This window comes from Cyprinus carpio, chromosome B2 (genome assembly GCF_018340385.1).
Source record: "Cyprinus carpio isolate SPL01 chromosome B2, ASM1834038v1, whole genome shotgun sequence".
NCBI classification, from domain to species: Eukaryota; Metazoa; Chordata; class Actinopteri; order Cypriniformes; family Cyprinidae; genus Cyprinus; species Cyprinus carpio.
In genome coordinates this window covers 7,803,224-7,816,950 of record NC_056598.1, presented here as the reverse complement: position 1 = coordinate 7,816,950, position 13,727 = coordinate 7,803,224, and positions in this window count along the sequence as shown.

The window sequence follows — 13,727 nt, the reverse complement described above, 5'->3', positions numbered from 1 at the left end:
TAGACTGTCCACCTGGGTATGTGGGGATGGCGGGGGGAGTCCCTGTGTGGGTTGTACTCATTCAAAGAATTTGAGGGCTTACCTGCTCGGTTGATTGTTTTATCAGTGATGGAGGTGAATTTCAGGAATGAGTAAGATTGTTTTTGCTTGTGTCATGTCTATATTCTAATCTAATATTGGGTATATATACAATTATATTTTCTGTTTTTGTTTCTTTGAAATAAATTAAAAATATCACTGGTACTCAGTTTGTTTTTTGGAGGCACCGCATAAACTGGGATGCAGACACTGAACTTAATATAACAGATGAGCAATTGAACGTAAAACTACTTTATTGGCTTAAATATTTCGGCATGCCGAAGTTGCCCAAAGCAAAAGACAAAATGGTCCCCCAAATTCTATGTAATAAAGTAAATAAACACGTACCCTGGCAGAGTAAAGATTTAAAAAATAAAGAAGTCAGTGGCTAATTTTACACTAAGTGCAACTAGCTATAAGATTCCTATTTATGTTCATGGTTAAAATAGTTAGGGTTTTATGCTGTTTTATACTACGTTATTGAAATAGTTGCAATTATCGCACACCTCAGTATTGTAGTACATTATAAAAACAGTATTCAGTAATAGCCCATATTATACAGTGCTACATTAAAAGCGCGTAAATATTACAATATACACAGTTAAGTAAAAGTGCAACAGAATGTTAATATATTGTAAAGAAACTACTGCAAAGATTATCTACCCAGAATATATGTGTTTTTTATTAATGCCAACCTCTCCGGTACCCAATATGATCCAATATACAGATAGATCAACATTAGGTGCAAAGAAGGTGAAATAACAGTCCAAAGCACCATTGATAGGACAACTGGAAATAAATCATTACAAAAAGCTTTAACAAAATAAATTAAAATATTAAATAAATTAATTGATAAATTAATGTGTTTTAAAAGCTTTAAGATTCTGGGAAGATGACCTAGTTTGGGATCTACTGTGAACCTCTTTTTCAAAAACAATATATAAGGCTTTGATGAGGAATTTTACTGCGTTGGGAATATGAAATTTTGCAAGAGTAATTCAAAAAAGTTTTTTTTCTTCTAGGGTTACATGAAGTGATTTCCCAGCATTATTTTAACACTGCAAATGTGATATTGATTACAACAGTTCAATAATAAGAAGTTAATACTGTGGTACATGTTAGACACAATATTGAAATATCTGATTTTGAAAAATTGTGTACATTGTGCCACAGAAGAACATTGTGTGTAGCCCCTTTCACATTGCACATTGGACCCGAAAAATTGCCGGGTCGCCGTCTGTGTGAACGCAAACACGTCCCGGGATTGATTCCGGGATTTATCACGGGTTGGGGACCTAGTAACATTGCCGGGTTCAGTCCCGCGAACGAGCGCTGTGAGAAACAAAAGCCAGATCTAATGCCGTGTCGTAGTGATGACGCACGTTATCGCGTGACTCTTTTAGCGGGTGTTTTGAAGGCAGATCATCGTTCGTGACGAAAAATAATGTGCAAACTGTAATGAAGCAGAGATCAGTTAGTTCCTCACTCTCCGCGCTGAAGCTGAGATCGTTCGCCAGCTTAAGTGAAAGTTAACGTGCCTGGCATTTCGACTCGTACATACACGTCACATCATGATGTCACGTCATGCCCTGCGACCTTGTACGGGTTGTGTGTGAACGCACGCAAATTTCCGGGTAATCACTGGCAGTTGTGAAGGGGCAAAAATCTAGCGACCCCGGGAACAATTGCCAAAATGTGGATGAATGGCTGCATTTCCAAAAACTGATTCCAAAAAAGTTGGGGACAGTGTACAAATTGTGAGTCAAAAGGAACGAAAATAATTTACAAATCTCATAAACTTCTATTTAATTCACAATAGAATATAGATAACATCTCAAATGTTTGAAAGGGAGACCTTTTCAAATGTTATTCCAAATCTTGGCTCATTTTGGATTTCATGAGAGCTTACACACTCCGACACAAGTTGGCAAAGGTAGCAATAAAGAGTCCAGAAACGTTAAAATGTACATATACAGGAACATCAGTGAGGACCAATTTGCAACTTCTTATTAGTCAACTGGCAACATGCATTGGGTATAAAAAGAGCCTCTCAGAGTGGCAGTGTCTCTCATAAGTCAAGCTGGGCAGAGGATTCACAATTCCCCCAATGCTGCGGCGAAAAAATAGTGCGAGGGCAAGTATCAGAAAGGAGTTTCCTCCCCAGATAAAACTTTGGCAGTAGTTTGAAGTCATCATCATCTACAGTGCATCATATCATCCAAATATTCAGACAATCTGGAAACAAGCTCTTTGCGTAAGGTTCAAGGCCGGGAAAACAATCACTGGATGCCCGTGATCTTCGGGCCCTAGGACGGCACTGTGCATCACAGACAGGCTGCCTACTGTAATGGCCATCACAACATGGGCTCAGGAATACTTCCAGAAAACATTGTCGGTTGAACACAATCCACCGTTTGCCATTCAAAAAAGCCTTTGCGACGAAAAACTCTCTATAGGTCAAAAAGAAGCCAAATATCTAAACATGATCCAGAAGCGCAGATTTTTTTCTCTGTGGCAAAAAGGCACATTTAAAATGGCTCAGCCGTGGCAAAGTGGAAAAAAATGTTCTGTGGTCAGACGTATCAAACTTTGAAGTTCTGTTTCAGAAACATGGGGTGCCATGGCATCCGGCACTAAAGAGGAAAGGGACAAACCCAAGTTGTTATCAGCTCTCAGTTCAGAAGCCTTCATCTCTGATGGGAGGTGTTGCATGAGTGTGTGTGGCATGGGCAGCTTACCCATCTTTCAACGCACCATCAATGCTGAAAGGTCTATCGCAAGTTCTAGAACATCATATGCTCCCATCGAGAAGTCGTCTCTTTCAGGGAAAAGACCTTGCATTTCCAACATGACAATGCCAGGGACAACCATACTGCTGGGGGGGGATTAATTACAACTTCATGACTGCGGAGAAGAAGGATCCGGGTAGCTGAAAGGTGCACCGCCGGTCAGTCTCAGATCTTTCACCCACAAGGAAAACCTATAGCACATCATAAAGAGGAACCCCCCCCCACCCCGCCGAGCGACAAAGAAGACCCAACTACAGACAGCCCCTCGAGCAACTAGAAGCCTGTATTAGACAAGACAATGGGGGACAACATTCCTATTTCCTCAACTTGAGCAACTTGTCTCCTCAGTCCCCAGACGTTCTTGCAGACTGTTATACAAAGTGATCCAGGGGGCTGCCACAACAGTGGTACAACAGCAAGTCACGCGCCACCACGTCAAGTCAAGTCTTTCGGTAGTTGTCAGTTCATCTTCCACATGTACAGGTACAAGTTACATACAAGAGATCGCAATTGACGTTAACTAACAGTAGACAGCCTAAAAAAATCTAGGAACAAAAATTTTTTTTCAAATAAAAATTATAAGATATAACTATACAAATCAAGGAATGTTAAAAAAGGAATATAATATCAAACATAAACTAAAGTTAAATAAAGCATCGACAAGGCACATGGCAGATAGAGTGCAAAACAGTTGAACAAAAACAGTGCAGATAAAACGCTTTTTATTGCATAAAAAAGCGTATTCAGTCTGATTAAAAGTGACAAACGGTCTCTCAAAAGCACTTATTTTATTTAACACTGCGACGGATGAGGTGGTGACCATTATGTCCGTTCCATGGTAATGGAGGTATTGAGAAGGACAATTGCTGCCACAAAGTGACTGGTGCATGGCACTCGTATGTTAGTGGGAGGGGGGGTGGAAGGACCTGGGTATGTGGGATCTGGGGGTGAGGTTCATAGTTCAGTGTTGCCTGGGGGAGAAGAGGGAAAGGGGGGGGGGGGAGTTCAGGAGTGAATTCAAGCTTTCTGACAGCCTGATGGGATGAAGCTGTCCTTCAAGTCTGCTGGTCCTGGCCTGGAAACTCCGCAGTCTATGAAGAAAGCTGTGTGACGGGTGTGTGGGATCACCTGTGATGCAGCGGGCTTGCGAGTGAGACGGGTTCCGTAAATGTCCTGGAGTGGGTCGGGGGGGAGACACACCAAATGTTCTTCTCAGCTGCTCTCACTATGGCATGGCAGAGTCTTCCGGCAGGACACGTTGCTGGCGCCATACCACCAGTGATGCAGCTAGTCAGAATGCTCTCGATGATGCCTCTGTAGAAGTTTGTACATGATGGGGGGTGGAGCTTGGTTCCAGGGAGAAGGTCCTCTGTCTATGTGCACACCCAGGAACTTGGTGCTTTGCTCACTCTCTCCACAGTCGCACCGTGTGATGGTCAGAGGAACATGCTGAGGTGTGCGCTCTCCTGAAAGTCAAACAACAATCTCCTTCGTCTTCTCCACGTTCAGAGAGAGATTGTTGTCACTTGCACCACCCGCTCCAGGTGGCTACACCTCGCTCCTGTATTTTGTCTCATCTCTGTTGCTAATGCTACCCACCACAGTCGTGTCATCCGCAAACTAGAATGAAGAGGTTGGAGCAGTGCGTGTGACCAGTGTGCAGTCGTGGGTCCGCAGAATGAGGGGGACGGTCGGATCCGGTGGGTTGGACGACCGCTATGCAAACTGGGAGGGATCCAGGGGGGGGGAGGGGCAGACTTGATATGGTGCATGACTATCCGTGTCGAAAGCACTTCATGAGGATGGGAGTAAGTGCAACAGGACGGTAGTCCATTGAAGCCAGGATGGAGATGGCTTCTTCGGACTGGAATGATGGTGGTAGCTTTTGCAAGCCATGTGGGAACAACAGCTGACTAAGTGAGATGTTGACAAAATGTCCTGTGAAGACATCAGTGAGTTCTGCTGCACAGTCTCTCAGTACACGCCCAGGAATGTTGTCAGGACACCGGAGCTTTGCGTGCATTATTCCTGCTGAAGATCTCCTCACGCTGTCCGGGGGGGTCAGCGTCATCACCTGGTCACCGGGAGGAGGTGGAGTCTTCTGTGCAGTGGAGCTGTTTTGTGCCTCAAAGCGAGCGAAGAAGGTGTTCAGCGCGTTCAGCAGAGAGATGTTGCTGTCACAGGTCACATGGTGGGGGCTTGTAGTCCGTAATGGTCTGTATCCCCTGCCACAGGCTCCGAGTGTCTCTGCTGTCGCTGGAATTGATGGGTTAATTGCTCCTGGAGGACTGTATCTTAGCCTCTCTGATGCCGTGGGATAGGTTTGGCCCGGCTGTTCTCAGGCCCCATCATTTCCAGCTCTGAAGGCAGCGTTCCGCGTCTCCAGGAGTCTGTAGACTTCCCCTGTCATCCACGGCTTTCTGGTTAGCCCGACTCCCGAACAGTGATGGTTTTTGTGAACTGTTACATCCTCAATACACTGGTGATGTAGGCAGTGACAGTCTCTGAGTACTCTTGGAGGTCAGTGGTGGGTATTGTAAGTGGCAGCCTGCTTAAACATATTCCTTCAGTTGTATCAAAGCAGTCTTGAAGAGCGTCAGAAGACCCTTCCGGCCCAACTTGAATCTGTTTGTGAACTGGTTTGGCGACTTTAACGAGCGGTCTGTATGCAGGCATTAGCATGACAGTGATGTGGTCTGAGGCACCAAGGTGGGGGGGGGGGCTTTGTAAGCTCCTCTCTGAGTGGTGTAAACAAAGTCTAAAATGTTTTTACCTCTTGTTGGAAAATTAATGTGTTGGTGTATTTTTGGAAACACACTCTTTAAGTCAGCATGGTTGAAATCCCCAGCTATGATGAGAAAAGCATCGGGGTGTGCTGTCTGCTGCTCACTGATGTGCTGGTACAGTTCATTTAGTGCATCGTTCCTTTTGCTGATGTTGTTGTTCGGGGGAATGTAAACCGAAACGAGCAGTATGTGCAGTATATTCCATCGGCAGATAGAAACGGCCGGCACTTAATAATCATATAAACTCCACCAGGGGTGAGCAGTGTTTGCAGATCACAACAGCATCGTGGCACCACGCATCATTGATGTAAACACAAAGCCCGCCGCTGTGATTTACCTCCTGTGACGAGGACTTCGCTGGTCGAGCTGAATAGCGCAGTCCGGAACGCTGTTGCTAATCCCTGTTTTTCGTGAACATAAAAACACAACAGTCTCTTACAGTCCTTTGAGTTGAAACGTCCAGTAATATCGATGTAGTCCAGTTAATTGTCCCAAGGAGCGTACGTTTAGCCAGTACGATGGTGGGGATAGATGGCTGGTGTGGGGTTAGCCGTTAGCCTAGCCCGGATACCTCCGAGCTTACCCCATCTTCTGCTTCCTCTCACGCCGCTTGTGGCGCCTCCGCTGTGGGCGAGATGCAGCAGTGGGGGTCGGTGATGATGTAGGCCTCCGGAGCAGACTGCCAGGGCCCGCAGCTGTTTCAGCGTGTGCGGAGTTTAACTCTAAAAATGCAGTTCTGCCGACATCCAGCAGAAACTCACGACTGTATGCGTGCTTAAAGACAGGTAGACGCGACGACGACGTACAAAAACATGGCCTTGTCCCAACGTCTTTGATATGTGTTGATGCCATGAAATTTAAAATCAACTTATTTTTCCCTTAAATTGACCACATTTTCTCAGTTTAAACATTTGATATGTCAACTATGTTGTATTCTGAATAAATTATTGAAATTTGAAACTTCCACATCATCTGCATTCTGTTTTTATTCACAATTTGTACAGTGTCCCAACTTTTTTGGAATCGGGTTTGTAGATGTGTGAGATCCCTAGCATGCTGCTTGTGTGGGGCTGGGTAGAGAATTATACCCGGACTAAACGTCAAGAAAGATTTATGGTTTTGACCTTTTGACCGTACCCTCCCCCCACGTAGCCCACCCACGTCGTGCTGACCCTGTGACCTGTTAATGATATCCAGATGTGGAAATCAGGATATATTTGGAATTCCAGTGTCGACCTGTGACTTCCTGTGAGGAAATATGATGTTTGTACAGCTCTGCCAATAAATAAAGTCCTGAGGAATGTTTTTGAATGTTTAATGCAAATTTTGAGCGCATCTGGGGCCCATCTGTGGTCCATATGCTCAGGAATCCGGTTGAATTTTTGGTCTCTCTCTCTCTCTCTCTAGGCATACTTCCCTACTATGTAGTAGACGAAGACAAACAGTAGGCGGCGAATAAGTATGTTTGAACTCTGGGAGTATTCAATAAAAGAGCAGGCGAAATTCTCAATGATTCGGACGTATATATACTTAAGTTGCATTCTAATATGCATACTTACCTACTATGTAGTAGGAGAAAAGAGTATTTAAAGACAGAATTAAGTTCGAAACCATAGTATTCATAAAAGAGTAGAAATCCGCAGATGTCCTGCTGTTTCAGTCCAGATGCTGAAGTGTTCATCGATGGATACTCTTCAACCCCAGAAGCCCACGCGAGAGGCTTCCCTCAGCTGGGATTGTTTCGGGCCATTTTAAGCTGCATCTAAACTGCATTTTGGAAGTTACAAATAAACCTGTGCTACTTATGACTGCTTTTGTGCTGCAGAGTCACATTTATATAGACCTGTGGTACTTATGAATGGTTTTTTGATGTAGGGTAACTTTGTTCAGAGACCAGACACACTTCTGAAAGCTATTTTTAGCACAGAAATGAAGACGCTCCGTACAGATGAAATCCAGACAGGAGTCTCAGACTGTGTTAGGTGTGGAGTTTTGAGACCAGCAGCTATCTATCTATCTATCTACAGTGTGGTGTGTGTGTATATATTAAGATACCAGAAATTTACATTTATAGGTTTTACAGATGCATGATGATATAGCTAAAATATATATTGGCGATGATATAAAATATATATATATTGTGAAAATATGTATGTGAAGTTATTTAATAAGCTTTCTCAGATCACCTGTGTTTCATATCTCTGTCAGCAGCTCTATTAGAAATGTTCTTTGAACTTCTCTGTTTTAGAGGGTTTGTTTATTTATTTTTTAATTACAGTTTGTATCAATATTTTACAATGAAAGAACAAAACGTGTTTGAAATATTTTTTTCAGCTTGTTCCATGTAAATGGCATCGCCGATTAACCGTACAGTGTATTCTCTTAGGTTAAATTTATACTGAATTAATACAGAAATACTTTGACGTACAGACTTTGCTCAGGCTTTTCATTACGACCAGAACAACACACAGATGCCGTGAACGAGATCGGTCCGCTGTTAGTCAGGTTATCCCGTCTCATAGCGCAGTCACATGACCTTTTTGACGCACATGGAGGAATTTAATTCAGTAAATGAGTTTCCACTGCAGTTAATGCACATTTTTTCTTATCGGATAGAAAGTTTGTTCTTCTCAATTGCGCGGATACGTTTTTTATCTTGGCATTTCCATTCAGCATTTTTTCATGCAAAATTCCAAAATGTGCATAAAAATAGGTGGATGTAAACATAGCTATTGTAGGATTGAAAATGATCAAAGACTTCTGCTTTCCTGTCCCAAACCTATCTTCAGTAACAAAAGGGCCCTTTGGCGTTCATGAAGACACAGAGATCAAGGCCTGCTGGACAGCATGTTGTATTCATCGGGGGTCTGCTAATTGTCACAGCTTTTTGCTCAGTGGCTGGAGCTGTAATCTGCTGATTCGTCAGTTGAATGTCTCACGTTTTGGTTTTTTAATCACATGGTCAAGGACGGATAAAAGAAGATTGTAAATCACATCCACACACACTGCCATCTGCAATGTGGAAGCAATTAAAATACTCCTGCTTTAGTTACATTTTAACTCTATTTCTCAAAAACAGCGTGACTAACGTGTTTATCAGCATGGAAGAATCTGTCGAGATAGAACTTAAACTTTATTGCACTCTTCTGTGTTTCACATTCATCTGTTGGAATCATGTGCATGTAAATGATTCACAATAACACACTGAAGGCATTTTTCTCTTCTGTGTGAAAATAAAAATGTTTATAGCTAATTTTCATGGCATGTGACCCGATCATTAAAAGCATTCCTGTATAAATGTACACAGATTGTGTGTTGTGACCATGGAGCACACTCCAGGAGGTCACAGATGTGACCAGGTGTCAGAGGTCAAAGTTGAGCGGTGGTGGGGTCAGAGGTCAGCATTCCCTGTGTTTTAGTGTGGTTTTGTTCTGTTCTGTGCGTTCATTCCACTGAGGTTTCAGTCTTGATCTGGCGGCCGTTGTGTTTGTAAATCTGTTGTGTTTCTCTCTTCCCTGTTCGGATTTTCTTGATGTGTTTGTTTAATAAATCTGTGCCACCTAACACATGATCAGTTATGACTTGACTAGTTTGGGTGATATTAATGCATCTGTCTCTCTTGATTTTCTGATCTCAGCCTGTGTGAACCTGACATGATTTTCATATTTCATGATGTTTGTTTTGCTGGAGTGAGTGGAGGGAAATGTTGTCTCTGTTTTTCTCAGTTACTCCTCCACCACCCCAGACGGGAGAGCAATGGTTTGCATTCACACCACTGACCATAAACCGTCTCCTGAGATCACACGGTGCACAGAGGGCAAGGTTGACTTTGAATTTTTATTACTGTGTAATTCAGCTCGCTTCATAACAAACAAAGTAGAGATGTGGATGTCAGTGTAAGGAAGCTGTCATACATCCGCTGTGTCTCGATGGACTTTTACGTTGAAGTGTTTCCTGTCCGACTGACATGTTTGTAGCCCATTGTAGTTCCTGAAGTTGATCAGTGCTGAATGTTCCAGCTGTGTGTTGTTGGCCCTCTGTAGAAACAGTGTGAGGGCTTGATTTGTACTAGTGGCCTGTGTTCTCCATCTTCTCTGTGTCACTGGTTGTTGTTTTGCTCTCTTTATTAACCTTCATCCTTCCCTCAGGTCAAACTGAAGGTTTGGAAAAATTATATCCAAATGAAGGGCTGAGACTACAGAATATTGCCAAGGCAAAAAAAACCTCACATTTGTCTATGTCGGGAAAGTTTTCATCCTCGAGGGCTCATGAGGTTAGTTTGGTTCTTCATAAACATCATGCCGTTTTTGGGTCGTCACAACACATGACATTTTCCAGTCACGTTGTATAATCGTTGAGACTGTGTCTTAAGAACCAGTTTGACCAGTCAAGGGGTCATCAGTCTTACTTTTCAGATTCAGATTAGACCAGCTTACTGTACCTGTTTTTACAACTGACGTTAAAAGTTATGACCACTCAGAAACAAAAATATAGATGACTAACATTTTAAGCCTGCAGTCGGTTTTGGCCGGAGAGCAGGTCACATCTGTTCCTCTGACCTCTGACCTCTGACCTCTGAGTCAGAGAGAAACGGTCTGTGTATGGGCTGTTCCTCTGTGAGGGATTTTCACTTCCCATGTCTGTCCGAAGCGCTTTTCCAAAAGGGCTCTGAATCTTTGTGATGGTAATAAAAAAAAATTATCTTTTTGTGGAAAAGTTAGATAAGCCTTAGGATATAGAACATAAGCTAGCTATGAGCAAAATAACTATATTATAAATACTGAAAAATAATGTCTGAAATTGGCGTGAGGTGTCCCAGTATGAGCAGCGGCTGTTCCCAGGTCAAAATCAAGTCCAGTTAAAATACCAGCAAGTACATTTGGAGAACATTCTTATTTTTTATTTATACACTATAAATACACTAATTAAAAGTATATTTGTACTTCAGTAGTACTTCAGCACAATTGCAAAAGTATACTAAACACCTGTCACGCCAGTATCCATGAGATGTTTTCTGCTAATGCAAAACTTTGCTCAGATTTGGCCTGTTTATACTCTAGAAACTTTGCTCATGTGAGGAAAAGTGGACTCCTCAGCTCAGGTTCTAGAAGAAATAAGCAAATGTCTTCGTCATTATGTGTTGAACTGTACAGCCATGCAGACCAAAGATGTCCCCCTCTGGAGGGTGACACGGTCAGGATGCTAAATGCCAGAAGGACGTGATGAGGATCCTTCCATGGAACAGCAGGATCTCAAAACTTGTTCTTTCTGTAAAAAACTGACATTTGTGTTTATCTCATCCTCTCTCAGTACGATCTTCTAACAGATGCCTGCCATGTGATTGGACTCACCTACAAGTTGCTATTAACATTGTCCATCACACAAGTGGCCTGAGAGAAGCTTCTCAACAGTGAGATTCATAAAAGACAGTCTCAGGAACTCTTTAACGCAGAAGAACCCTTAGGCACATCATGCTCATGTGCACTGAGAAAAAGAAGTGCTCATGTTTTCAGAGAGCAGAGCGCTGCTCAGGTGTTTATTAATGCTTCAGAGCTGGACATGTTTCCTGGAAGATACACTTATGCAGACGAAAAAAAAGAGATGTAGCCATCATTAGAAGGTTATACTGTGAAAAAAAACAAAACAAAAAAAGATAACAGTGCAATACTTTCTTCTTCTTCTTCTTCATTCATGTTTAAGGATTGGATATCTGTGAACAATTTTGCACAGAATATATTTTCAGTATTCATGTTCTCATATTTGTGAAAATATCTGAAGTTGAAAAGCAGCTGTTTACTTTGACTTATGCAAAAGAAGAAAAATGAGATGATAGCATCATTAGAAAGCATCATTTTTATTTTTTACATTCTATTTACATTCGTCTATTTTTACGTCTATTACATTCGTGTCGCACAGTGTGATCTTATAGGATTGCTAAAGTTTAACTGTGACATCTATAGGTTACTGTGCACTAATAGCAGAAGATTGGATTTTTCATTCAAATGTGTTTAGATGTGTACCAAAATTCACAATTTAACAGTAAGTAAACTATTCGCTTAAAAGTACTTGAAGTGCTATATTTTTAATGTGGAAAAAAACAAGATAGTGTGTCGAAAATAGTGTGTATTAGGTTTAATAATAGTGTACTTGGATTGTACTATTTAAAGACATAATAAACATGTAGTTATGTATACAGCTGGTAAAATAAGTATTGAAACAAATCACCATTTTTCTCAGTAAATATATTTCTAAAGGTGCTGTTGACATGAAATTTTCCCCAGATGTCAGTAACAACCCAAGCACTTTCTATTCATACGAAAGAAAAACAATATACATAAGTTCAGACATTAAGTTCTGTGTAATAAAAGTGGAATGACCCCCCCCACAGGGGAAAAAGAGGATGATGAAGATGTGAAACAAGACTGGACAATGATCCCAAACACAGCCAAGGAAAAACTCTCGACTGGTTTCGAGAGAGAAAGAACCTTTTTATAAATCTGCTAAAATGGCCAGAGAATCACCTGACTCGAGTCCAATAGAGAATGAGAAAACTAAAGGTCACGAGTTCACAGAAAGAGGCCCACAGAAACCTTCCAGATCTGAAGACTGTTTGTGTGGAAGAATGGGCCTAAAACTCACACTCCTGAGCAATGCGTGCCACTAGATTCTCCTACAGGAGGCTCTTGAAGCTGTCATCACCAACAAAGACTTTTGAACAAAGTATTAAAATACATTTGAGTAGTTCAGTACTTTTTTTTTCCCTGTCACTTTATTACACAGAAACTTAATGTCTGAACTTATGTATATTGTTTTCTTTGTATGAATAGAAATGATTGGGTTGTTACTGACATCTGGGGAAAATTTCATGTCAACAGCACCTTTAGAAATATATTTACTGAAAAAATAGTGATGTGTTCAATTCTTATTTTACAGTGGTAACTAATACTTCTGCACAAAGACAGAACACTTTGAGTACTTTAGGGAAGTGTGTAAGTGTACTGAAATAAAGTGTGTTTTACTGCACTTTTAGGATCCAGAGGCCTTTATTTATTTGTTACCACCTACATTCTAGTACATCCCTCCATCTCATTCTATCTATTCTATTATATTATATTCTATTCTATTCAGGTTTTCATATCTATCTATAGCCACAAACAGTACATACAATTCTATTTTTCAATGTATTTTTCTATTTTTGTTTAAATTAACATATGTGTGTTTTTATTCTTATGTTTTTATTGTTGTTGTCTCTGGAAGCTTGTGACACTAAAACACACTCCTTGCATGCGCAAGCATAGCTGGCAATAAAGCTCTTTCTGATGATGATGCTTAATAAAGTCACTCAGATACAATATAAATAATATATAAGATGATTTACAATTACTATATAGAGGACGTTTAGACTAGACAAGCCCAAAACGAGGAGTTTAACACTCAAACCCAAGAATAAGCCATTAAACAGACAAATGAATACAAATGATTTTTTTTTCCTGAGGAAAGTTTCTCTAATTAAACTGAATCCATTAACCTTTGAGAGGAGATTCTCTCGTGGATCATCTGTTGGTAATGAGGAGAAATAACCTACAAATCAATCTCGTCTTCCCAGAAATCAATCATAAGGGCTGGTTATTATCGACATCATGATAATAGCAGAAACCTTCCTTAATTAATGGCGTTTCTTTCAGGTTTATTCGTCTTTACATGGTGCAGTAGGATGCAAGGTCTGTTTTCTTAGACTAATATGTTCTCAATCAGCTATTAGTGGAAATCTGATTTACAGCCTCGAGGACTGTAGACTAATTAAGCAGAGAAAATCACTTAATATATGTGAGGTATAATATAATATACGCAGGTTGATGTATACTTCCGCGTCGCACCTACGCTGTAGCTCCGCTGTAGGATGTGTGTAGTACGTGCAGGATGCGGTGTAGCCTGACGTGCACCTCTCCACAAATCTAACAGCGCATCAATTCTGCGCAGACCGCAAGCGCTGTGATTGGTCTGTTAGAACCTCTTCCTCTGTATGTGCTTGAGTTTTGTGTGTGTTTATGTGTTTTATTTTAATGTTACACCT